General features: G+C 44.9%; 1 protein-coding gene across 20 annotated transcripts in view; it reads left to right on the forward strand.

The window, feature by feature from the left end:
• The window catches only part of FBRSL1 (fibrosin like 1), a 506,568-nt gene that overhangs the window by 174,580 nt on the left and 307,287 nt on the right, over positions 1 to 24,701 (forward strand). Inside the window, exon 1 of one of the 20 annotated variants that reach the window (XM_051769082.1) lies at positions 1,133 to 3,506. The exons of the other annotated variants lie outside the window; for them this stretch is intronic. The gene's annotated coding sequence lies outside the window, so the exon portion shown is untranslated. Of the gene's footprint in view, positions 1 to 1,132; positions 3,507 to 24,701 lie in introns of those variants that run through there. 20 annotated transcript variants of the gene reach the window in all.

Below are 24,701 nucleotides of genomic sequence, written 5' to 3' on the forward strand. Positions count from 1 at the left end.
GGCCTCGAGAAGTGAAGAAACACCATCTGGCTGCTGCTGCAGGATGCTGGGAGATTTCCATCCTTCAGTTCTTTAGAGCTGGAGTCTTTTTTTTATTTTTTTTTATTTTATTTTTTTTTTACATTTTAGAAAGCCTAGGGACACTTCCAGCTCTGTTTTCCTCTTGTTTCTTTCTGAGCTGAAGAATGTCTCCTACCCTCTTATTTAGAGCCACTTGCTCCAGGCAGGGGTTGTCAGAGAGCGTTCAGTGTTCCGAGCTGACACAGCTTTTCAGGGTTACTGCCTCCCTGCTCTCCTGGGAATTCCAGGGAGAGGATCCTGGTGGTAGCTCAGTGAAATGCCTGACAGAGAATTGTTTCTTCTGATGTTACGTGGCTGATCAAAGGTGGGGTGGTTCTGTAATTTCCCACACAGAGCTCGTAGGTTTGTTGTCAAGAAGAAAAGCCCGTCTTCAACAAGGCATGTGTGTGTCAAATGAAAAGTTTAGTTACAGCAGCTCAAATCTGACTGGGCTTTTGAGTTTAAGTTTGTATTTATACCAAGAGGGAGAGAGAGAGAAATAGGTGTGATGGTTATTACCATGCAGAGCTAAAGGTAGCAGGGAGTCAGCTGTGGGGGCAGCAGTATTTTGAGCAGGTCGATTCTCATCCCTCTACCTGCTCTGCAGCTGCATTAAAAATGTTTTTTATAAAATATCTATTCTCAATCTAATGAGGTATTACCCTCCCTGTGTAATAAAAGGCAGGGTAACTACTCAAAGCAGATAAATGGGGGAATTGCTCAGGACCCGGGTTGAGGGTGAGCTCTGTGGGTGGGAAGTGTTTGTGCCTCTGTGCGTGTAACAGTGGCTGCAAACTGCCTTCCCAGCTTGTTTTTCCCTATTTACCCTCCAGTGGGGAAAAACAGGATATTATTTTCCCTTGAAAAATATCAGGTGTTGGAGGCCTCACCCATCTGCCTGTGGTAGAGGCTCTTAGTGGCACAGTGTGAGGGAACTGTTTGAGGCACAGCTCCTGCAGCCCTGAGCGGGAAGTGTCTGTGGCTCTGCCTTCGGGCTCCTCTGGGATGAGAATTAAAGCTGGCTGGGGGGAACCACAAATCTGTTTTGGTGAAGCTTCTGAGATTTCAAAGTTTGTTTTGGGTCAGTGTCGCAACAAAAGGAAAAGCTTTTGGATGTTGTTTGCAACATAAGCATGTGTTGAAACACCTGGTTTTGGGCAGCGAGGGTGAGGAGCAGCCAAGTCACTGCCAGAGGAGAAATGGCTGGAGACAGCTCTGGGCTGGAATTGTATTTTATTTGTCTGGCCTTTTTCTTTAGTGTAGGTTTCTTGTCACCAGAGAAACATTATTGTTTTGTTGGCCAAAAATAGCCACCTGACAGCCACCTCCAGGAAGAGTTTGCTCCTTAATGCTGCATGGGGGGCACTTACTGCAGATACTTCTGGAGCAAGGTTTTATACAGGCACTGAGCTGGCACTGCTCAAAGCAGCACTTCTGCCTCTTTCCAGCTGGCTTTCTTCCTAATGCCCACTGCTCCCTCGTGGCAGGACAACTCCGGGTTAGGATCAGAGTCCGACTGCGGTTTTTATTGGTGGTTTGGTTTTTGGTTTGTATTTGTCTTCCATATACTGGGAGTTTTTCAGCCTCGCTGGTTTCCTGATGTGCACCATCACTTTTGCTGAGGTGCAGGAGCAGCAGTGACCTGGGGAAGGTTCCACATTTCTGGCCTCTGTGTAGGTTTGTGTCGTGTTGAAGTATATGTGAAATTACGTCCCTAACGCTGCAGTACACGCCAATATTTTACACTCATTAACCTCCTGAAGTTGAGAGATTATTGATATGAATAAGTCCTGGCAGGATAGAGGATTTAGAGGAGAAGAGGATAAATTATATTGAATAAAATGATACGTATCTCTCTCTCCAACCAGCAAGCCCCAGTATCCTGCTCAGAGCTGCCTTATCCAACAGCAAGGGTTTACAAGAGCTAAAACAATCATAGCTGCAGCGTGTGATTGCAGGTTTGTGATATGGGGATTTAGTTGAGCAATACTCTTTCACTGTGGACAAAACCACCTGCAATTTTAACAGCACATTAAAGAGTTTTTAGTTCTCAGGCAGTACAAGCTATGACAAGTCGTGACTTCTTCAATTAAAATCAATAGCGATGCAAGCTAAATAAAAGATTTAACAGCAGGTGGGTGGTTTAGCTGGTAAATTGATTTCCTTTGGGTACAGGTGAACGTGCATGACAGTACCTCCGTCATTAAATAATTTCTGTGGTGAGAGACACAATCAGCTTTATTAATGTGACTGTTCTTGTAGGCTTGTAACATAAATCAGTGCCTGCCAGAAAACATCACCTAACTGGTTAGAGAGGTGTCAAAGCAATATGTTAGAGAGCAGTTTACTGATCTTTGCAAAGTGGATTAAAAAGTACGTTGGCTGGAGAGTAAATGTTCATACTGTCCTTTTCAGAGTAAAATCAAAATGAAGTTTACACAGGTTTAAGGAAAAAAAAAAATCTGCAGGATTTACATCTCCCTGCATTGGTGCTACTGTGGCTTGAAAACAAGATTGTATTGTTTTAGTGGCACAACTGAACAAAGTTCTGGATACTTCGCATTTGGTAATTGTTTCCAACTGTGGAAAGATCACAAAGTGACTGGGATATTGAGAATCAAACTGGTTAATATTACACCAGAAGTGATAAGATATGAAACTGAAAAGTCCCTGAGTCTTTACCTTCCTTATCTCTTATCACTCTCCTTAATAGTTATAGTTTTAGATTAAGTAACCTCTCATATCATAAAATAATATATAGTTTATTGGTGCACGATACAATTTTGCTTCCTATTGTCATTTATTGAGCTTTCAAAAATGTCAAAGGTCAGGGCTTTGGGTTTTGGGTTTTTTTGTCCCTTGTAGCAAGTGATTTCAGTTAACAAATAAGAATGTTGCTACTTAAAAAAGATACTGATTTCTACTTCCCTGATCAAGGTTTAGAAGAGAATAAACCAGAGCAGAGAACTTTAACAGCCAGGATTAGAAGGCAGACACATTTTATTCAGGTTACTGTGCCTTTCATGATGTCTTTAGGGGCTCATTCCTCATCTCTGCAAAATGGAAAGATGCCTTGACCACATGCTTTCCTTACTTGGCTCTGCTAGTTAAACATTTTTAAAGATTTAGGGGATGTCCTCAATGTTAATAATGTTAATAATTAACCTGCCTCTCTAGCTGTCCTACACTGTAGATTTCACTTCTTTGATTTTATGTTTTTCTTTCGTTGTTCGTCTTCTCGAGTTTCAGCTTTTCTTGTTCTCCTCGTAGTCAAGAGCAAACTTCCACTGGCTGTGGTGGCCCTGCAGGGTTGTGTCAGCCCAAATAATCCCAGACTGATGCTGTGGGAACTTCAGCCAGACTGTGCCTGTGCAAGATGGGCTTCCTGTGGCAGGCAGGGAAGACAGAGCTGGGGAGTTGTGGCTGCCTGTAGCTGAAGGCAGGAGGTAGGAGGGAAATGGGTCTGGTCCTGCCTTCCTCTTCAGTTGCTCTGTTGTGTGGGTGCAGCCAGCACGTTTAGACTGCTCGGTCTCAGTTTGGTGGGGTGCTGGAAGGTAGAAGTACTTTGATTGATATGTTTGTTTATTTATTTATTTATTATTTTTATTTTCCAACTTATTTTGGTTTTGGTAGGGTAGTAGTTGTTGTATACAATGCTGTGCTGTTACTGAGAAACACTCCAGTTACCTCGCTGGAACGTGAAAATACACTGCAAATTCCTTTAATTGCTTAGGGCCAGGTGTTTGCACACAGCAGATCTCCACCTGAAGGAGAAGCTTGAAGTGCTTGATGACAACAGCCTCATACTCCAGTGGGAGATTCTGCACTGTAACAATATGCATAGAAAAAGGATCCTTCATTTTTAACAGCACTGGTTAAGTCCATCTTTCTCATCTGGCATCTGCCGAGTGCAAACATCAGCCCTGTTCTTCCTTCCCAGGTGTCCTGCCCATTACTGAGCACCAGACAAGTGTTCTACCTCATGTTTTTAATGCCTGGGGAAATGTTCCTCCTCAAATTGAAGCAGATACTGCTTTAGTTTCCTTTGCAGTCTTTCCTAATTCCCCCGTGGAAGCTGTTCCTCCCTCTCCCTGTGCTTGGGGCTCTCAGGGGGCTGTTCTCTGCCTGAGCTCCTGATGCAGCCCTTGGGCAGTGTGGTGGTGGGGAGAGGGTGTGGACACAGCACATCTGTCTGCCATGGACTGGGGAGCAACTCACCTCACACTGCAGGACCTGCCTGGAGTGGCAAGAGTTTGGCTTGTGTTGGCTGTAGCTTGTGTTGAGCTGCTTGATTCCAGTCTCACATGAAAGTGTAATAAAACTTCCTTACTGAAATACCGGTTCTGTGACATTGCCTGGTGAATAGAAATGAACCAGTTGCCATCCTCCTCTTGGGGAAAAAAAAAAAAAGATTTTTACCTCCCTGTAATTAAGGTTTTACTCCGAAGGAATGAAATAGAAACCATACTTCCAAATCCACTCTCAATTTGTGAATCACATTAGTATTGATCAAAAATTGTTGTGTGGTACAAAGCGTCGAGCGAGGGTTTGGGATGATGAGTGTGGTGTCTGATCCTCTCAATACAAAAAATTGGTGAAAACATTTCTGGAGCCTGTGGAGTTAAGATCACAAACGGGAACAAGAGTTCTGAGTCTCAGCTGTTCTAACATGCAGCAGATGGTTAACTTGCCTTCTAAATCTTTGCACAAATTGAGTGAATTCTCAGGACTGCCCGTGATCTTTCAACCCACTCCCAGGTTTTTTTTGCGCACCAGGAAAAGAATAATAATTTGCAAATCAGATCTAGGCTGTGGAAAGGGAAGGATTTTGCAACAGTGAGAAAGCATGAGTCAGAAATAAGACCTCTTGCAGCATTTTGCCTACGGCAGGTTGGTTTGCTGGAAGCTGGGAATCCTGTCCTTGAGGCAGCAGTGAAGTGAACTGTTTTAATGCCTGTTCTCTGATAGTCTCAGATGAAGTGCTGTATAGAAATGCTTAGTCTTGACATTCTTCAAATTATCCCAGCACCACTATGAGAAATAATGTTATTGTAAGTCATCCTCCCTTGTAATATCAGTACTAACTTCAGTTTCTCTGAAATTTCTTGTTCTCTAGTCTCTCACAGAATCTGAGTTTTGTTTCAGCATTTCTCATGCATTTTCTTTTATTTCCTTCATGACGAATTCAATTTGCTGCAGCAAAATAATCTTAGTACTGAAATAATAGATATATTAAAGTATGAATTACCTTGGTGGCAATAAAGAACAGGTTTTTATTGCTTGCTTATCAAGGAGGGTTTGTGTTTATGAGTTCTCTGAGTAGTAAGTGCGTTACATTAGGACTTAATTTAACCTGGCTTGGTAAGAACAGCACACACAGGTAATCCGAGAAGACAGGACAGATTTATGAACAATATGACAATGGCAACGATGCTTAAAAAAATAATAAATTGTACGTGCTGTAATTTTTTTTTTCTTGGCAAAGAAGTTGTCAGTAGTATTGAAAAAAATAGATGAGAAGCAATTTTTAAAGATTTTAATGAAAAAAAAAAACAAACACACAACCAAACCAACTAACAGCTAATCAAAAGGAAAGCTTTTCTAAATGGAGGGTATTCCTAGTCATGTCAGGAGGAGCTCAGGGTGCAGCCCGGGAAGGAGGTGTGGTACCAGGAAGCTGAGGTGGCAGGATGCTCCTCAGGGCAGGGCTGTTATCCCATGCAGCGTTTTCAGCAGCCCCCAGATTTTTGGGCCTTGTTTAGAAGGAGGAAATGAACCAAAAGAGCTTCACCCCGTGGCTCTCTCAGCAGTTTACCTCAATTCAGTGAAATAAAGTGAGCTGGGAAAGGCTCCTTATCTGAAAGCAATATCACACATATAGATTCATAGTCTGCTGCAGTTTGGAGTCATTGCCATCTGTGGTAGGCTGTAAGAATTGTGAGCAGCAGTGGCCAAATTGCATTTTGGGCTTAGCAAAGCCCTGGAGAAGGGTGTGTGTTGGCAACATGGCAGCAGAATCGTGGGAAGATGTCTTTTCAGCTTGTAAGAAAAATATTGTGCTGATTGCTTTTGGTGATGGCACAGAGAGAAGTGAGTTTGATGCTCTCAAAACCTTGTGAATATCACTGCAGCAATTTGAATAATACTGATTAAAATCTGTCTCAAGTACAAATGAATGTCTCTTGTTCCACACTGTACAAGTCAGCAAAATCAAGTGTTGTCAGGAACACATTATAGACCCCAAATGTTTTATTCTTAGATCTTGTAAAAAGTAGAGGAAAAGAACAGGCCACTTTACAGGGTAATTCCATTTTTCAGGTTAATTTACATCAGATGAGGTAGATCTAGACCTAACATTTTTAGACAGCTCCTGATGAGAGGCAGGCATAAGGGAATGCCAGTTGTGTTCTGTTTTGTTACGCCGTGTTTGTTTTCATCTGTTAATTGGGATAACCAAAGCAGCAGCAGCAGCAGCAGTGGTCTCCACATGACTCCAGTGGCTGTGCAGACATCCCTGCCAGCCCCTGGCAGAGGTGCTGCCTCTCTCCTGGTGCCTCTGGACCTCGGTGTTGTGGCTGCAGAGCAGGGGCAGGGACGGGCAGTCCCCGCTGCCACGCTGGGCATTGATCTGTGCAGGGCAGTGGCACCTCTGGGGGCCCCTGATGGCAAAAGCTGGGGCAATGCACTGTTTGTCCAGCTCAGCACAGCTTCTGATCGGGATCATTCCCATGTGCCTTGCTCCAAAGGTAGGCTTTTGCTTTCAAGGGCAGACAAGGAGGAAGCAAATCTTACAAAGCCTGAGCAACGTGGCTTTAATTGAAGTTGTACATCTTGATGGAGCAGAGGTAAAAAGGAGGAGACCATATGGTGTAACCTTTATTTTTGTTAAGGTCCCTGATAAGCCATTGATTTGATAAGAAATACTGCTCCATTGGCTGAGCTCACAGGGTGCAGTTGTTCTCTGATAAGCATGTGTTTACTGTCTGCCATAAATGCCTGAAGTGACAGTTTATGGTGGGTTGGATTGGATATTCTAAATGCTGAGTGGATGGATCATAACTGTGCTTTCACAGGCGAGTCTGCTGTGCACTCCTGTTGGTTGAAGAAACTGTAATGTCCATTTGTTCTTGGAGCAGAGCAGTTGCACCCAGGGTAATGCACAATCTGTGCAAACATTGTACAATAGAAACCCCTTTGAATACAACATCCAGCCCAAATAACCTCTCAAAAAAGCCAGGAAGGAGAAACACAAAGATATAATGCATATTTTAATACACAGAGATAATGCATATTTTAATACAAACTGCATGCCTTTTAGAACTAGATGGTTGCTTTCTTCCTTCATGTTACACACTCATGCTGTCTGGACCTTGATGTCACCTCCTTTAGAGCAATATTCATACACATCGAGATTTTCATGCCCAGTAAATCAGTTAACAACTGGTAGGTTTCCATGGTGCCAGAGACCCAGTGCTGTTCCAACAGGAGGTATTCAGGGATGAAAAAATTATTGGTCTTCAGACTCTTAAGAGAAAGGAAATAACTCATCTCTCTTTGGGTGAGCAGAGGCTACCATGGTGTATTTATAGTTCTGTTCCTACTTGTGCTGGGTAATTTTTCTGAAACTCAGGATATATTTTTTATGATTAAAATCCAAAGACACTCTATTATTTCTATAACCACATTTAAGTCTTGTAATTTAAACAAATTAGTTTGCATTTCACATGTCAGACACTGATTTATAGAGGAAAATGGGAGTTTGTATTTGGTTTGTCTCTTGATTCATTAACTTTTGATTGAAGAAAGGTTTTGAAATAGGGTGTAAAGGAATTTTCCATCTTTAGTGAAGGGATTTCTTGGGTTTTGCAGTATCTGGTTGGGTTTTTTGGTGGTTTCTCTCCCTCCCTTGTGTGCATATGCCAAGAAATCTTGAATTCCCTTTCCTGCTTTGGAAAGTTCAACCTGAGGGAATTGAGCAGGGCTGAGGGCTCTGGCTGCTCTTTCTGATGCACTTGCAGGTGCTGGGTGTGCCCGGGGTGGTTGCACAAGAGCTGTGCTTGGCTCCCAGGCCTCACAGGAGCTGTGGAGATCCATGGGGATCACTCCTTTGCTTCTAAAGTTGCTCTGCCCTGTCCTGTGTACATAAACATTATGTGATACAGGAAAGTTGCTGCTTGGCTTTGGAGACATAGGAATGTCTTAGCAGCTTAATAGTCAGTTTGCTGCTCCAGCATAAGGAGAGAAATAATTAGGAATTGTGTCAAGGCGGTGTCTGGTGTCCAGAGGAAATTGCATCAGATGGCCTGATGCTTCTGTCCACTTGAGGTGGCTGGTTTTGGTTTGGTTTTGTATGTCACTTGCCAGCTACATTTAGCATGAATAAATGTTTTCAGATGTCCCATAAATCAAAACTTGGGCTGCTGTAAAAAGCCTGTTGCAAGAAAAAACGTAGAAAAAGATGCTGGATTTTCTGGCCAGCGAATGATTCTGGAAGATGAGACACTGAGCTAATCCTGCCTTGTGACATGTGGGTGAGATGTTCTAGGTGAAAATCCCCCAGGGCTACAGAGAACGGATTTCTGTTGTGTTACACCCAGTTACACCAGGGCTGGGGCTGATCCTGCCTCGGGTTTGCTGCCTCTGAGTTCCCTCCTCTCCCACACAGCAGCTTGTGACAGATGGAGCCACCGCTTCGAACGATGGACCTTTGTCGAGCCCGGGCAAAATGGCCACTTGAATTCAGGGGGGAAATAATGATCCTTTTGATTAAGCAAGCTGGTGTTGGTGGACGGGCTGTGCAGCCAAAGGCAGAGCTCAAAGGGCACCTGCCCATGACACCGGCGATGGCAGGAAGTGTTGCCTGCCTGCCAGGGAGAAAAACTGGCCCCGTGTTTGGAAAGAACAGAGGAAGAGAGATTAGAGGTTAAACTGGAAAGGGTGTTAAAAATATTCTCGGTGTATGATGGCTGTAGCAGCGGATTTAAATTGCTGAAATTACCTTGTCAGGATGCCTTATCAGCTGCTGTTCTAGTGATTGTTTGGTTTAGATAAGAACTGGAGTGCGATAAAACCTTGATAACAGTTTAGAGATTACAGCTCTTTTGAAACCGCTGGCACTTGCTGGGGGCTCTGAGCTGCGAGAGCTGCAGTTGGATTTATTCCACTACTTTTTTTTCTTTTTTTTTCCCCCTCTGCCCCTCTTCTCTCCTTTTGTTTCGTGTTTTGTTTAAGTGCTTTAAGCTCTTGTTTTAGATCCTCGTTATTTTGAGCGCTCTTGGGAAGCAGTGCATGTGCTGGAGGAGGGACCTGCTGAGGAGTGGAGGTGAATGCTGAGGGAAGAACATCAGCCAGGTACTGCTGCACCTCTTGCCATCTGAGCTGTACACAGCTGCAGAATCCATGAGGATATAGAAGGCTGGGTTGTTCAGCACGCTTGGGAGCTTTCTCCTGGTACCTCCCAAAAGTTCCTGTAGTAATCCATTGGTTTACAGCAGTTCATTTAATGGGGATGTAAAATACCAGCCCTTGAAAAATCTACCTGGTGTTCGTGGCAGTACATCTGTGTTGTTTTTTACTATTTTCCACTGTGTTATCTTTTTGGGGTTGTGATCTTATAAGGATTTTTTTTAGATAGAGGCTGGTAACAAGCCTCTGGCTGAACTCATCCCATGTGTGCATGTCATGAATGGGAGAAGCGGTGACGGAAACCAGTGTGGTGGGTTTCTTCAAACCTGTTTCTTCTAGTGGGCTTGAATTTGTGTTTGCATTCTGTTGTGGTTTGTGTAGCTCGGTGGGGTTTGGTTGTTCTGCCTTTGGCAGCAAATGCAGTGTATCCCCTGTTCCATGGGTCAGCTGATAACACACTGAGGCTGCTCCAGTTGGCTCAGGCACAGCGTGTTCCACAAAGTCCACAACAAAACTTTGGACCACATGAGTTTGACTATCTGGGGATATGTAAATAATTGCAACACAAAGTACCAGGGGGAAACTGTACTCTGGAATAACCAGACTTTGCTTCATCGTTGGTTTTGGTTTTTTGTTCTTTTTCCTTTTGTTTTTAAACTGAAATGTTTTGTATTTTTCCTGTAATATGGGAGGGACCTTTTTGGCAGTTGACTCACTGAATGTACGCCCATGTACACTTGCAACTGCTGAAAGATGTCATCTAAAAGCCACTAGTAAGAGAAACTTAAGCGATTATAGCTCTGTATATTGGTTATATCTCAAAACGTCAGTTTTAAAAGATCATGGTGAGCTAAAACTTTTTTCTTTATATGTGGATGAGAGCATATGCATGACAGGTTGTTAATGGGGCAGAATTTGTGTTGAGTTCTGGTTCTGTCTGAGAACAGATTAGTTATTGAGACTGTGGAGGTTGGTTTTATGATGTGATAGTAGTTTGTTGGGTTTTGTGTTACTTAGGTACCAATAGTGGACACATTTGGAGAGGCACAATGGAAATCATCTCTAGCCCTAAGTAGGGCAATCAAAGTTGGAAGAAAAAAAAAGATCAGACTCTATTTTTAGAAATACTGGACTGAGCTGTTGGGTGACCACTGGATTTCCTTAGGGTTGTACAGAAGACCTGTGAAAGAGTAATTAAGCAAAAGATGAACCACAGCAGAAATACAACTCCAAAATTATTTGAGTTACCAAATCTAATCAAATAATAAGAATGAACAAATAAGCTACCCAGCAACCGAGATACTTAATGAGTACTGATTTAGAGTCTTCTTAATTGTGTTCAGGCGTTCATGGGCTGTATTTTCAAGTCTGTGTTTATGACTTGAGACTGTACACTCTGTTTTTTCCTCTTAATGAAAGCTCAACATTTCTTTTGTTCCAGCAAATTTCAGAACGTAGAGGATGATGCCAAATTATCACATGCCTCACAACAAAACAAAGAGCTGGCAGCATTGCCTTCCTGGGGGAAACTGGAAACATCCCAGGCTCGCTCCAGCCGTGCTCTAATTTGAGGTTTAATGCTCTGTTGATATCAGCCCACAGCTGCATCACTGCAGTGGATGTGGGCAGGGGCTGGGCAGAGCAAGGAGTCTCTGGCCTTGGCATTGGATGGGCATGGGCAGAGCCAGGAGCTTGAGGAGAACTTGCCCAAGGAAAGTGGGGTGGCTTTTGCCCCCCAGGTCAGAGTGTGTGTGAGCATCGCCAGCATTGCCAAGGAAGCCTAAGGTGAGCTGGCTGCTGGCACTTTGATCTGTGGGGGGGTGACTGACAGCTGGGTAATTGTCCATCAGGAGGTTGCAGGCAGTGGCTTGGGTGAAAGTAGTCCCTGTGGGTGCCTTCCCTTCGAGATGCACAGTTTCACAGAGGTCCTGTGGGTACAGTCTCACCGATTCCTGTGCGAGAAGGAGGTATCAAAGCCGTGGGGAGGCATTTCAAAGTGTTCTTTGCAAAACCCAGAGGTTTTGCTTTTTACCTTTAAAGTTTCATTTTGAATCTCAGCTCCATTTTAGGTGATGCTAGAAGTGAAACTCAGCCAGCTCTTCTGGGCTGGAACAGTTGCCAGGGAAGGTCTCACAACTCTCACATGGCTTGCACTCAAAGCAGTGGGATAAGGAAGGAGATGACAGATCATTCTTCTGGTTCTTAAGGAGTGTCTTATGGAGAGTTGCAGTTCTGCAGCCAGAAGACCCAGACATTCCTGCTCTATCCCACTGTTACTGTCTGGATGCTTCGACCAGGACTTATTACAGAAGGAGATACCAACTTACAATTTCCTTCATTACTTTCTGTTTTGCCAATTAGGGGGTAAACTCTGCAGTACCTTTTGTGATTTGGTGCTAATAGTGACAGGGCAGTGATGTCCCTTCCTCTAGAGCCTGACTTTGAGCTGTTATTATTGTACTATTCTAGAAACTATTCGTATCTCCTATATGCAAGTATTTTTATTGCTGTTCTCTGCCACCAAAAATGCAGTAATTGAAGTTACACAAGGGTTTTAATACCAGGCTCAGTTGTTCCTGTGGGCCCTGGCACCTCATCTCTCCAAAGGAACAGGTGGTGACAGAACTGCATCCCCTCAGTTTGCTCATCTTCCTCTGTGTGTGTGTGTGGGGGGGGGAAATAGAGCATATATATGAAGACTAACTAGTGAAACCACAGTGCTGTTACAAAATGCATAGAGGCTCAGAAGTTAGGCCTCTAAAGATCTGGTTTGTGACCTGCTGGTCACCTTTCTCATGTCTCTTAAGACATGAACAGTCTTACAGTAAAAACTAAATGCAATTACAGTGCCCAGAACAGCTTCAAAGTGGCCTGGCTAATTTTGGAATTGAGTTTGACCCCAGAAGCAGGTCAGTTGCATGGGATGGCAGGCTTACATCTTGAAGATTATGACTAAACCACACCAATTTATTTAGCTACAGTGAAGAATTTGAATTATTTAGGGTTGGGTTTTTTTTTTCCTTATAACCTCTCAAGAAAGGCAAACTTTAAGCTACCACACACAGCTGGTGTTTCTAATAAGACACAGATGTGTTTTGGGATCTCTTCCCATCTCCTGCAACATTTAAATGTAGATAAATAGAACTTAATCAGCTATAAATAACAGCATGTCATGCCTGTGGATCAGTAACCTTCTCTGGGACTCCCACGGGACTAGGGTTAAGCTTAATTACTTCAGTCTACTGCAAACGACAGAATAATCAGTTGTTGGATGTTGCATGGGGGAAGGTGGAGGGAGCATAAGGAAGCAACTCAACATCCATGGCCAGGGACGTGATGCCCTGGTTCTCAGTGTAGGATAATTGTAATGCTTCAAGACCAGGGGGATTCTTTTATTCCCTGTTTTGGTTTCAGTGCACAGGAGGCTTAGTGTCAGTACTACATCTGTGAGTGTTGTTTTGAAAACAAACAAACTCAGGAGGTGCCTATGAACTCTTTCTTCCTCCCCTTAGGGATATTTTCCTCCCCTCAGGGATAACTGCTCAGATTTGCTGTAGTTCAAAAGGTGGTGATTGTGTCTCTTCAGCTCTGTTTAGATGAAGGCAAGTTATTGCTCTGTGGCCATTGCATATTGCTAATTTTCATATGTTAATACAGAGTTGACCTACCAGTTTGAACAAGGCATCCTTTGCTCTTTGCTCAACACACGGCCTTGTTTCCCCACTTAGCAGGGACCATCAGCATCACTCTTCCAAATGGCAGGCTGTGACAAGGGAAACTGATATCCCAAACTGCTCATTGTTGCCATTTGTATTGGTATTTTTGGCTAATTATCACTTCTCTCAAGAGCACCGGTGAAAAGACAGTTCCTAGATGTTTTTCCCTGTTAGCTTCTGCTCTTGCATAATGGTTAGCAAAAATGGACTGTGTTATTTCACAACCTTTTCCCAGCTACAGTAAGTTTGAGCTATAGATTTGGGTTTCTTACAGCAGATTTGATTTACAGGAGAGCTGTCCCCACCCCACATATCTGCTCTCCAATACCACAAGTGTTGGGTGGGCAATGCTGGGCAGAGCCTGGGGTGGTTCAGCCGGGAGCTCGGGCAGTGCTTACAGCTCGCCTGAACAAAAGGGCCTCCCAAGGGCTGTCTGGAGGAAAAACAGCAGTGCCTGGCATTTGGGGTGTGATTTGTGGTGTAGATTATGTGCAGTTCAGCTATGGGGAGTCTGGGCTGGGCTTGGCCCAAAACTTCGTGGGTCTGTGTCTGCTGCTGTCCCTGCACCCCTTCTCAAAGCCAGAGCATCTGCTGGGTGTACAATTAACAAGCATTGCTTGTTTGCCTTTTTCCTTGTCCCTGGAAGCTGCAATTCCTTCATGGAAACATAACCCAAGTGTTCCTGAGGGGGAGAGCCGTGGCAGGGGGCTGAGGCCATGGGCTGAGGCCGTGGTGCTGGGGCAGCACTGGCAGCAGAGCCGGCCAAAGGCAACCCCGCCGCCCCTTCCCAGACCCCACTGGTTTGGTTTCCCCCGCTGTGGGCCAGGCTCGGGAAGACAGGGGAATATTTATTTATAAGCTGTCTGTACAGATGTTTTCGTTGTGGTTTGCGGTGCATTGGTGCCACTTAGTGGGAGGAGAATTGAATTGACAGCTTTAACGGTGCAGGGGAAAACAAGGAGAGATGGGTTTCGTGTTCCAGCCCCCCTCCACCTCCCAGCAGTATTTCTGCAGTTTAAAGACAAATCCAGATCTGTGCTAGCCACCGAGCTGCAGTGGGTTCTGGAGTTGGCTGTTGGCAGAGTAGTGCTGGCAGGCTGGGCATGCACTGACCCTCATCCCAACAGGAAAGCTGCATGGAAAGCCCTGCTGAATATTAGGCTAAATAGGCTGGCTTTGCTGATAGAAAAAGCTAATCCAGCCATGCCTTGTGTTTAGCAGGTTTTGTCAGGCTTAAAAATCATCCTCCCTCTGTTAGGATTTCCGTTATTTTAGGTGTAATGGGAAGGATGATGGATCGGGATGGTGTTAGCTCTGATCCAGTTTTGGAGGAGCCAATCAATACGGAATGTTAACAGTGTTTATTCAAAATCATTTAACTAGATTTTCTATTGATTTCCCTGCAGGAAGGCCTGTGGGGAAAAAAGAAAATCCTGTGCTGTGTTATTCATAAGCAACCCATTCTGCTCCCCCATGTAAATGCTTAATGTGAACTGATGGTACCTGGGAAGAGGCTTGGGTGTGTGCTGTTTGCAGATGTAGACGTGGCCATCAGCCACACACTTCCCCATGAGCCTGAGTGTCAGGGTGAGGGTGCAGATGTTGCACTCAGAAGGCTTTGCAGCATCCTCTGCTGTGCGTGAGGCTGTGCTATCGTGGGAAGGTTCTTCCTTGTCAAGATGCTCAAGAGCATCTCGTGTTGGATTGATATCTCTGTATTAGAACAGAGCCTTGTGTAGGACAGGACAGCTTAGGCTGGTTTTACCTTGAGTTGAATCAAATTACTGAATTGCTTTTTTGTTGTTTGCACATGGGCTCTTAGCTCGTTGAGTTGTTTCTCTGTGCTCCTCTGTGGACAGGCAGCATGAGGTGCCCCAGGGCTCCAGGGACTCTGAGCCTGGTTTTGCAACTCCTCTAAGTGGGGAACTGCTGCTAATTTTAGTGAAATTTCTGGGCATGGAACAAGTTACACTTTCAGTCCTTGAGAAAACACAGTGTGACCAAGGATTGGGTTTACTGGCTTAATCACAGCAGCTTTCATCTTAGCTGGTCCCATTACCCTGGGCAGGAAAAGCAACACTTTGAGAGGTTGGCAGATCCCACCTACTGAGATGTTTCCCGGAGCCCTCGATGGCTCCCTTTGTGTGCTGTGGTGCTCTTGGCTCCAGTGGGAGGGAGATTAAAGTGGCTGTGGGTGCATGTCCCGGCGTCACCTCTCCCTGGCTCTGCCCCCAGCCCTACCTGTGGCCCATGCCAAGCTGGCAGTTCCCAGGTGATGCTCCTGGGGCACAAATTCTTGGATCTTCTGCCTCATTTGGAGCCCGTTTGTGCCTCTCTTGCGCTCTCACCAGAGGGCACTGCACAACGTGTCGCAGCCTAATAAATAACCTCTTAACCTGCTTAGCTGCTTTATGCTCAGTGGCATGTTTTACAACGTTACCTGGAGTCCTTGAATGCTGGTTCCCATGGCAACCTGATATAGCAGTTTTATTCTTTATTACTATCACTGTTTTATTGCTGCCTTGTTCAAATGTGCTGTCATTTTTATTTTGCCTTGGTGTGTGTGTGCGTGCGAGCCACAAATCTGTTTCTCAAAATTATATTATTAAACCATTTAGTGAATTTAGAAAAAGGGTGATGATCTGTCACTGTCGATTTAATATTAAATGGAGAAACACACCATAAATGGAAACAAGCTAGAAAGAAAAATAAACCAGCAACCCAAATATTGATACAGACAGTTTAGGATGTTTGATGGCGGTGCAAATAGTCAGGTAAAAGCAAATTAATAGGAGAGATACAGCTGCTGTAAGAGAACATTGTAGTCTTAATTTCTGTGAGAGGGCATACCAACAGTGACCAGATGTCCTTAGGAGCAGGATTTGGCCAAGGATTGTCACGGGAGCAAGGAAGGACCTGAATTGTTCTAAGATGAAGCCTGAAGCATTTACAGAAGAAGCTGTATGGCCAGTAGGGTAAACAACCAGAAATAAGGCTGGTAATGTGGATCAAGCTGTGGATAACTCATTGTTTGCACCACACTTATGCTCTGTTAATCCTGTGGCTGACGTGTCCTGCTTCTCTGAAAGAGCCAAGGCAGATTTCTTCTTGGTGATGAGTGGGGGCAGGAGAATCCCCTTCACTGAGGGACTGGAGCTGGAGGTGCTGGTCCTCCCAGTGATGCTCAGTGTGTAGTTGCTGAAGTCAACTGTTGACAGATTTGGTGTTGGGAGGGAAGGTGGGACTAACACAGACTCTGGGTAGAGGGTTTGTTCCCTTCTTAGTGCAGGGCATGTTCTGTTCATCTCTTGGGGGATTGTTTGGGGATTTTACCCAGAATGTATTTTTTTGCTGTTACAGGAAGTGAAGGGTGACAGTCATAGGGGTGATGGGGATTTGGAGGACCTGAAATGCATTTCTCCTTAGGCCTCCTCGGGAGAGCATCAGGGACTCAGCCAGGGTGCTGGCAGCTCCCTGGGGGCGAGGGGGGCAGGGGGACCCTGCTGCAGCCTGGGGTGATGGGAGCTCTTTGGGGCCAGCTAATCTCAGCAGACAGCAGCACAGGGTTTTTCTGCAGGGCAAAGAGTGCCTTTGTGGGAAGGGCAAAGCAAACAGAGTTAAAGGCAGAGTTAAAGGCAGTGTGATCTTGTGCACACAGGAGCCAGCTGGCAGCCCCCAGATAACAGATATCTTCCGAAGCACATGTCAGGAGCAGTGCTGTTCTCAATGGCTCCCTTGTACATGCTGTCGTCCTCCTTCCCTACTCCAAGTATTAGGGGGCTGCTCTAAAAATATTTGTTCTTTCTGAGCTCCTCTGTCTAAGTCTCTCTTCCCTGTCGACTGCTACTGTGCAGCAAAGCAGGGCTGCAGGATATAAGTATCCCCTGTGCAGAGAGAGGATGTTGAAAGGACCGGGGTCAGGGCTGCCTCCTCGAGGGTGATCTCCTGTATTTGAGGAATGGAGAGGCATCATTTGGAAAGGTATAAATTATCTAGGACAGCACATAGCATTTTACAACCTGTACTTAAATCCTTCATTATATCTTGTGCCAGCAGCAAGGCAGATTCTGCAGCCTTTCCTAAGGACACTGAGCTAGGGATTCAGAGGCTTTGGAGGATGTGTCTGTCCTGCCAGAAAATCTGAAATTCTTTTAATCCCCCCCCGCTTCATTCTTTGGTGATGCTTTGTAGCAGGACAGGTTTGGCTGCGAGACTTTGGCAGGGAAAATTTCTTTAAAGTGCTTGAAGTACACCCTTGTTCCATCTCCAGAGCCCAAGGCAGAACAGATGCAAACTGATCTGTAACTGAAATTCAGTCCTTGGGAAATTTAGAGAATGAGTCTACCAGGGCAGAATAGCTTTTCTAAAATAAAAACATTTCTGGATTGCCAGACTGCTGATTATTAAGAAGAAAAGTGGGGAGAGCAGCATGGGGAAGACAATGGGCTTCAAGGAAGTGGATTTCAGTCAGCTCAGAGCTGCAGTCTTGGCAAGCTGCTCCAAGTGAAGAGGAAGTTTGGGAGAGTTGAAAGTTTCTTAGAGAAGCAAATTTAATGCCCACGTAGAACTCCCTTAATGGAGAGGACAGATGGGAAACAGAGTAAGAGATTACTTTAGCTAAATCACGGGCTCTTTAACGACCTGAAAACTCAAAAGAAACATAAAAAAATTGGAGAGGAGGTAGAACTATTGAGAATAATTTTATCATGAACATGCAAAGAAAAATGAGAAGCCAAGGTCCAAATGAGCTACAATTGGCTAAAGACAAAAAAGGCAGCCAGAGGGGTTTCTGTGAATGTGTTTGCAGCAAGAGCTGGGCCAGGGAATGAGTTAGTCCATTGCTCAGTGGAAAGGAAAAGCTCTCAGAAGATGGAAGTGAGAAAGCAGAAGTGCCAAATGACTTTTTTATCCCTTCTGTTCTTCCTGAGAGGGTCAGCTGCAGCCAGCATGCTCTCAGGAAAGAGGGGAAGAATAGGTTTGAATACTTAAGTTAGCAGAGCCTGGAGGAATTCAGCTCCAGATAGTTAGAAAACTGGCTGAAGTGATTTCAGTGCCATTAGTGGTAATCTTGGAAAATCTGTGGAGGACAAATGAGGCTTGAGAAGACTGCGGAAAAGAAAATTTAATGGGATATCTTTCAAAAAGGAGGAGCTCTAAGCTGGGGAGCTTGTAATGCCTAGGGAATTTTGTTTCAGAAAAGTATGATAAAGGTGATCCCGTTGTTTCTAAGCACGTAGAAGGAAGCAGTCCCTGGAAGGGGTGGAGACCTGCAGCTCCCACAGCAGTCGCTGCTTCCATTAACACTTGGATGACACACGAGAGAGAACAGGCACTCACTTTGCAGATCTTGCCAAGCTGAGACAGGTACAAGCACAGCCAAGTTCAGGACTAGGATTCAGGGGACCTGAAATAATAGAAAAGGTCTGAAAAAAGTAGGTTACAGCTTAGCAGTGCTAAGCAAAGAAGGGATGAACTGTAAAAAACCAGAACTGGTCAGGTCCCTGTTCTACCAGATGTGATAAAAGGTGTGAGTGGAGGGGTTTGGGTTACAGGATCACTGCTACTCTGGGATCTGCAGTGGCATCTTCTTATAGGGGAGAAAAAAGTCATCAAGACATAGAAATAGGGGTTACTATAAAATATGCAAGGCCTTTTGTTCAGTTTATTCAGTTCTAGGGGTGGGTGCTTCATTCTGAACATCCCCACTCAGGGAGGATACTGCCTGTCAGGAGAGAGACATGGGTAATGAGGGCTGGTTCAGCATGGGGACCTTCCCTGGGGAGGCTGCAGCTGCAGTGAAGCAGGAGCACCCTGGGGTGATATTTCAGCCCAAGATAAGATTTATTTATTGTTTTTTAAAGCCTTCTTTTACCTCGTAGCAGAAAAGCTGAGAGATTTATTCATGTCCAGGGAGTAGTAGTGGTAAGTAAATGAAAATACAGGATTCCAACCTAAATGAAAAAAAAAAAGAGGAGCTTTTTGGACATGCAAGTAAGCAGATAAGACATGAGCTTTTGGCCATCCCATGAAAAGGCTGTGTACCTGGAAGCTGCTCTTTCCTTTTTTTTTTTTTTTTTTTGCCCCCAGGTAGCCCAACTGGAGAATAATAATAAAGGTCCAACTTGTCCCTGTGATTTCAGTTGCCTGGGATCCTTGGATTGTTAGAGTTGAAGCATCAGCAGAACTGTAGAATGTTCTTGTACACGAAAGTGAAATTTTCTAATTTTATGCTGTGGTTTGAATGTTAGTGAGAAAGGTCCCTGATTTAAATACTGCTGGTCTGCATGAAATGCTGAAGTGTGGTGCCTGGAAATTCCTTGGTCCACTGTGGATTTTTTCGTATCTCCTGTCTAGCTCCAAGGGTACCTGAAGACCTATAAAAACATAAACCCCAAATAGACAGAAATTAATACCAAGTTCTTCAAAAGGGAAATGGAGAATATAAGTGGTGTCTGGGGTGACATCAACATTTGGATTCCCCTCTTTCAGTCTGAAATCAGGCTTAGGATGGAGATGAAATGGCATCCAAGAGTTTTCATGACAGGAAGAGTCTTCAGACATCAGAAGACTCTTTAATTATGGGCAGAGTGATTCATTCAGTGGTCGGCATCTGTATCTCATTAAAATCTGAAATCCTTCACTATTTCTCCTTTAAATATGAAGGTATCCCTGTTTTATCTTTTTTGGCTCAGCAGAGCTGTGTTTTATGTGGGGTCAGTGCAATGTGCCATTCCAGCGAGCCTGAGTTATGTGCAGGTTATTTAATGCTGAAAATGTTGAGCAAATGTGATTCACCTGCGCCGCTTTCCCCAGAATCCTTCCCCCTTCAGCAACCCAGCGCAGCAGGAAAGCAGCTTGAAATTAAATTGGAGGATTAATTTCAAATTATTTGGGGAATGGGCATAATCAATGAAAATAAGCAATTCTTTGTGTTTATTCCTGCTGAGTGCTAATCAACAAGTGAGGATTTTTCCTGAAGCAAACTGTCTCAACGGGCCCAACCCCTGCCTAAACTGATGGGAGAAAAAAATCTCCCATGGACTTCAATGAGAGCAGCCTGCTTTGATCTGACTTTTATTGTGGTGGGGAAATATGCATTCTGTCTGCAAGAGGCTGACCATAAATACCTGTGCAGATGAGTGCAGCTGCAGCTTGGTGCAGCAGGATGGAGCTGCACGAGGGTCAGGCAAGATAATAGCAGGTGAAAGCTTTTTGTTACGCCTTTCTTTCCCCCTATGGCACCAGAAATAAACTGCCAGCTATATTTTGGATCAATAAAGGAGGATTTTCAGGCTGAAAGGGTCATTATAACTTGCCAGAATTCCTCCATTTTTTTTCCACCATCTCGCTGTGATTTTTTTTTTAGATTTTGGAAAGCAGGGTGTGTGCACACATAGAATTTTACAACAAAGTAGAAATAATGAAGTGTTTTCAGTTTTCTTACATCACTTGTGATTAGTGCAGGGGCTTTCTACTCTAGTGCCTCTTTCCAAAATGCATTACGGCTGTCAGATGTAAATTGGGGGCATCAAAGCACTTTCTGCATAGGGTTATGAGCTGGTCTGTGGTGCAGATTGCTCTGAATTCTCCCAGTGTGTTCAGTGCCAAGCACAAATTGCATTTTAAAAGCAGTGTTTTGTTTGGCCACCATGTATTAATCTAACTGTATTCAGCAGCTGTGAGGTTAAATTCTAGTTTGCCAGTTGGCTTTAGGATTTGAAAGAGAAACAGCAGCAACGGGTTTCCTCAGCATCGCCTGTGATAAAGTGATGCTGGAAAGAGTGGGAGGGGAGAGAGTGTGGAGGTGCCTTAATTCATCAAGGGCAAGCACTTATTCATCAAGGGCAAGCACTTATTCATCAAGGGCAAGCACTCAGCCACGCAGCCGTTTGTTGCTCTTTGCTGGGTGTTATGATCTGCCCAGAAACACTGAGAAGAGGGAGACCTGGGTGGAAAGTTGGGACAAAAACATATATATATATATATATAAGAAACTGGAAAGAGGGCTGACTGCCAAAATCTGTGGTGTTACAGTTGGCCCCCAGCTTCGCTCCTTGCTTGTCTTGGCGCCGTGGCTGTGAGACAAATCTATTTGTTTTACTGTTGTTCCTGAAATGTGGCTGGCTGCAGAGCCAGTGGTGCTGAGCAGCAGGGAGACTCCATCTCATGAGTCATTTGTGAGCGGGGAGCTGGATGGAGGGTGATGATTTGGGTCATGAAGGCTGGGGTGTGGGGGTTTTGATGCTGTCTTTCATGAGCTCTTCAACAGTAAGAAATGGCCAGGGGAGGAAGCCTTGTCTTCTGCAGGTTGGAGCAGCAATATTCTGCTGGTGTGGGGCTGGCTGATAAAGCAGGGAGTTTGGGATGAACCACAAGTAGTTTCCTGATGTTCCAAGGGGAGTAAGGAGGAATGGTCAGTGGTTACAGCATCCTGATTCAGGACATTAAGTCTCCTTGAAGCAGCAAAGAGCTGAATTCAGTCTCCAAGCCTTGTTCTTTCTCTGTGTAACAGAAATCATGTCAATGCCCAGCCTGCCAGAGCACTGTGAGGATAAATCCACTGAGGCCTCTGAAGTGCTCAGATAAATACCTATGAGAGCACAGGGAGGCATTTGTGCTTGTATGAGGGATAAGTGCTTTATTAGTAATGACCCGGAAAGGACAGAGCTACTTGCAGGTGTAGTAAGCACAAGCAAGTACCTCCTGTAGTTGACAGGCTCTTGGTATAAATCATTTGTGGAATAAATGACAAAAGAGAATTCATGCTTCCTAGAGGAGAAGGAAAGAAGTCTCTGCTGAGCTTAATAAAAATGAAAATTTAGTAATGGATAATACAAGTCTAGAGGGGGTCACAGTCTGGTTGACAGGAGCTGTAAGGTCACAGATTAAGTAGGTGCCCAAGTCAGTGCAGCAATATACAGGAGATTATTGGAGGAAGCTGCATCCTGGGAATCTCTCCCACAGAACAGCAGGATCTGGGAGAACTGTAACTGTGGTTTTGCACAGCAAAATTCAAAGTAATTATTGCAGAAATAAACCTACCTTTCAGTTTGACATCATGCCTTTAAAACAACCAGGGTGGGTTCCAGCCTCATCCTTCTTTGAACTTCTGAAGGTCCCCAAAAAACCAGGCAGGCAAAGCTTGTCCTTTGCTGTGCTTCCAGTATGGCCCCATTACAGGGAGAGGGTTTCCAGCTCCCTCCCCAGTGCCTCTAACAACATGTTCCCTTTCCCCCCAGCCGCTGGTGTGTGTGTTCATAACTGCTGCAGAGCACCCAACCAGCCAAAAACTCATGATTAAAAAAAAAAAAAAGAAATTACTTTCTTTCGGGCTAATTTCCTGAATTGTCTCACCACTTAGTCATAAAGGTACTGGTGCAAGAGAGGAAGTGGGAACATACGGCTGGGGGGCTGGGGGCAAAGAGAAGGGTGGGAATTGGTGAGCTAATAACCTGCAGCAGCTAAAGCTGCCCTGGGACTGTCACGTCTGGGCTGTGGCGGCTCCGTCTCCTCGGGGTGGAAGAAATGCGTCAGGCCAGGGTCAGGAGTTCCTGTGGCAGCTCACAGCCCACTCCTGCTCCGTGGTGCCACGCTGTCTGACCATCCCCTGTGCTCCAGCACTGTCACCACCTGCCTGCCACGGCCTCTTTCAGCAAAGGAGCACCGGAGGCAGCTCCTTCCCACGGCCTTCCGAAAGAATGGGTTGGTCAGGGAGCCATGGGCACCTGCTGCTGCTGCACTGCAGTGGCCACAGCCTAGAAGAGACACAGAAACGTACCTGGCCAGGTTCTGTTTGTGAAAAAGCCTGAATTTTAGCTCATTAAGCCCCCAAGGCTCCAAGCATTGTGAAGCCAAGGTCAGGAAGTAGCTGTAAATTGAGTGACTGGAAAGGAAACCCAATTAGCTGCTTGTCGTTTTTCCGGAGCTCCTGCGTGGGGGTCATGCTGGTGTTCATCACAGCAAAAGGCCTCCAGGTTGGTGCAGTTCATCTCAATCAATACAGGTTTTCGCTCTCCTGCGGTCATGTTCCCCAGAACTACCTTTAAATGTAGACAAAAAATTATTTGAGAGAAGGCCTCCCTTCTATATGGCTGGTTTTTCCCTGTTATAATAGCTCAGCCTTCTCCCGTGAGTCTGATTCCTCCCGCTCTCCAGAGTTCACATTCTTCAGGCATATAGCAACTGCTACCAGTTATTTTCCCCACAGTGATCACTGCAGAGCCAAGTTATACATCTCATGTTGTAGAAATTTGCTTCTAAAAATATGTTACTTCAGCTCCAGCAATAAGTGTTTGTTGTTTTTTCTTCCAACAACTTTCTGTCTAGAAGAGCAGCCAATGTACAGAATTAAGATGCACTCAGACTGGAGAGGTGCTGTTCTCTCCCTTCTCTGTGCAGTGGTGGCTTGTTTAAACCCAGCCACAATTTTGCTTGCCTGGGCACCCCACCTTGTCATGCATACCCTTGCCTAGGTTGCTGTGTTTCCTCACCACCCTGGACAGCTGCATGTGCCAGATGCACTCATAGTTCTTGAGACACAAGGCCATGACCAGCATTACTTCCTAGTGTAACTGTGCTGATAAGATGCTTATGTGGGCCTGGTGGTCTCTCAGCTAAACCCAGGGGTTTGGAATTCAAGAATGAAACTTTTGCTATTACCCTGAAAACAGAAACATAAAAGGAATTAATTTGGAAAGAGCTTCATGTAGAATTTTTATATGCCATCCTGCTGCCAAGATACCTTGCCAGCTGGGTGGTAGTAGCACGGGTTTTAACTTCTCTCTCTCTATGCCAACAAGATGACTTAACCTCTTCCTCTTTATCCCTGAACAAAAGAAAAAGCTGATGATTTGAACAGATGTTTTGCAAATTGGGAGCTGGCTTATGGTGCAGCAGGGAAGTGATGTGGTCTTTGAACCAAGCTTTGCCATTTGCCCCTGGTGCTTCGTGTCTGTGCTCTTGTGCCTAACCAGGTCTTTTTCCAAAGGACAGAGAGCACAGATTCCAAAACCAGAGAAATCCGTGCCAGGAAAAGCTGACAGATTGTGCCTGCCTGTGAACAGTTGTGTTTTGCCCTCAGGAGGTTGGGGGAAGCAGCATTTCAGGGCTTGGGGACTGCAGTGGGAGGTGGCAGCTTGGTACTGATAGTGGGAAGGCAGCAGTGGGGAGGAGGAAGGGGTGGACCTGGAATTGCACAGTGTTTCCTGGATGGAGGGGTGATATGGAAAGGTTTTGGCCATGCCCTGAGTGAGAATCAAAGTCTACCAAGTGGGTTCCAGTGGCTTGAATGGCTCCTGCCTCGTGCAGCACCAGGAGGAATCCAGGGCTCTCCTCGACCTCCTTAATCCAAAGAAATTGCAGCCATTTAGCAGCATCATTTTCTGAGCACACATAGTTAAACTGGTGGAGTCTGTTAGCATGAACAGCCAAATTGGTTTAAGAGTGGCTGATATAGATCAAATGTATTGGAACCAGCTAATTTGAGAGTGTCCGTGCACGGGGGTTACGCCAATTTAACAT

This window comes from Manacus candei, unplaced genomic scaffold, assembly GCF_025592945.1.
Source record: "Manacus candei isolate 608988 ecotype Guabito, Panama unplaced genomic scaffold, ASM2559294v1 h1tg000103l, whole genome shotgun sequence".
NCBI lineage: Eukaryota > Metazoa > Chordata > Aves > Passeriformes > Pipridae > Manacus > Manacus candei.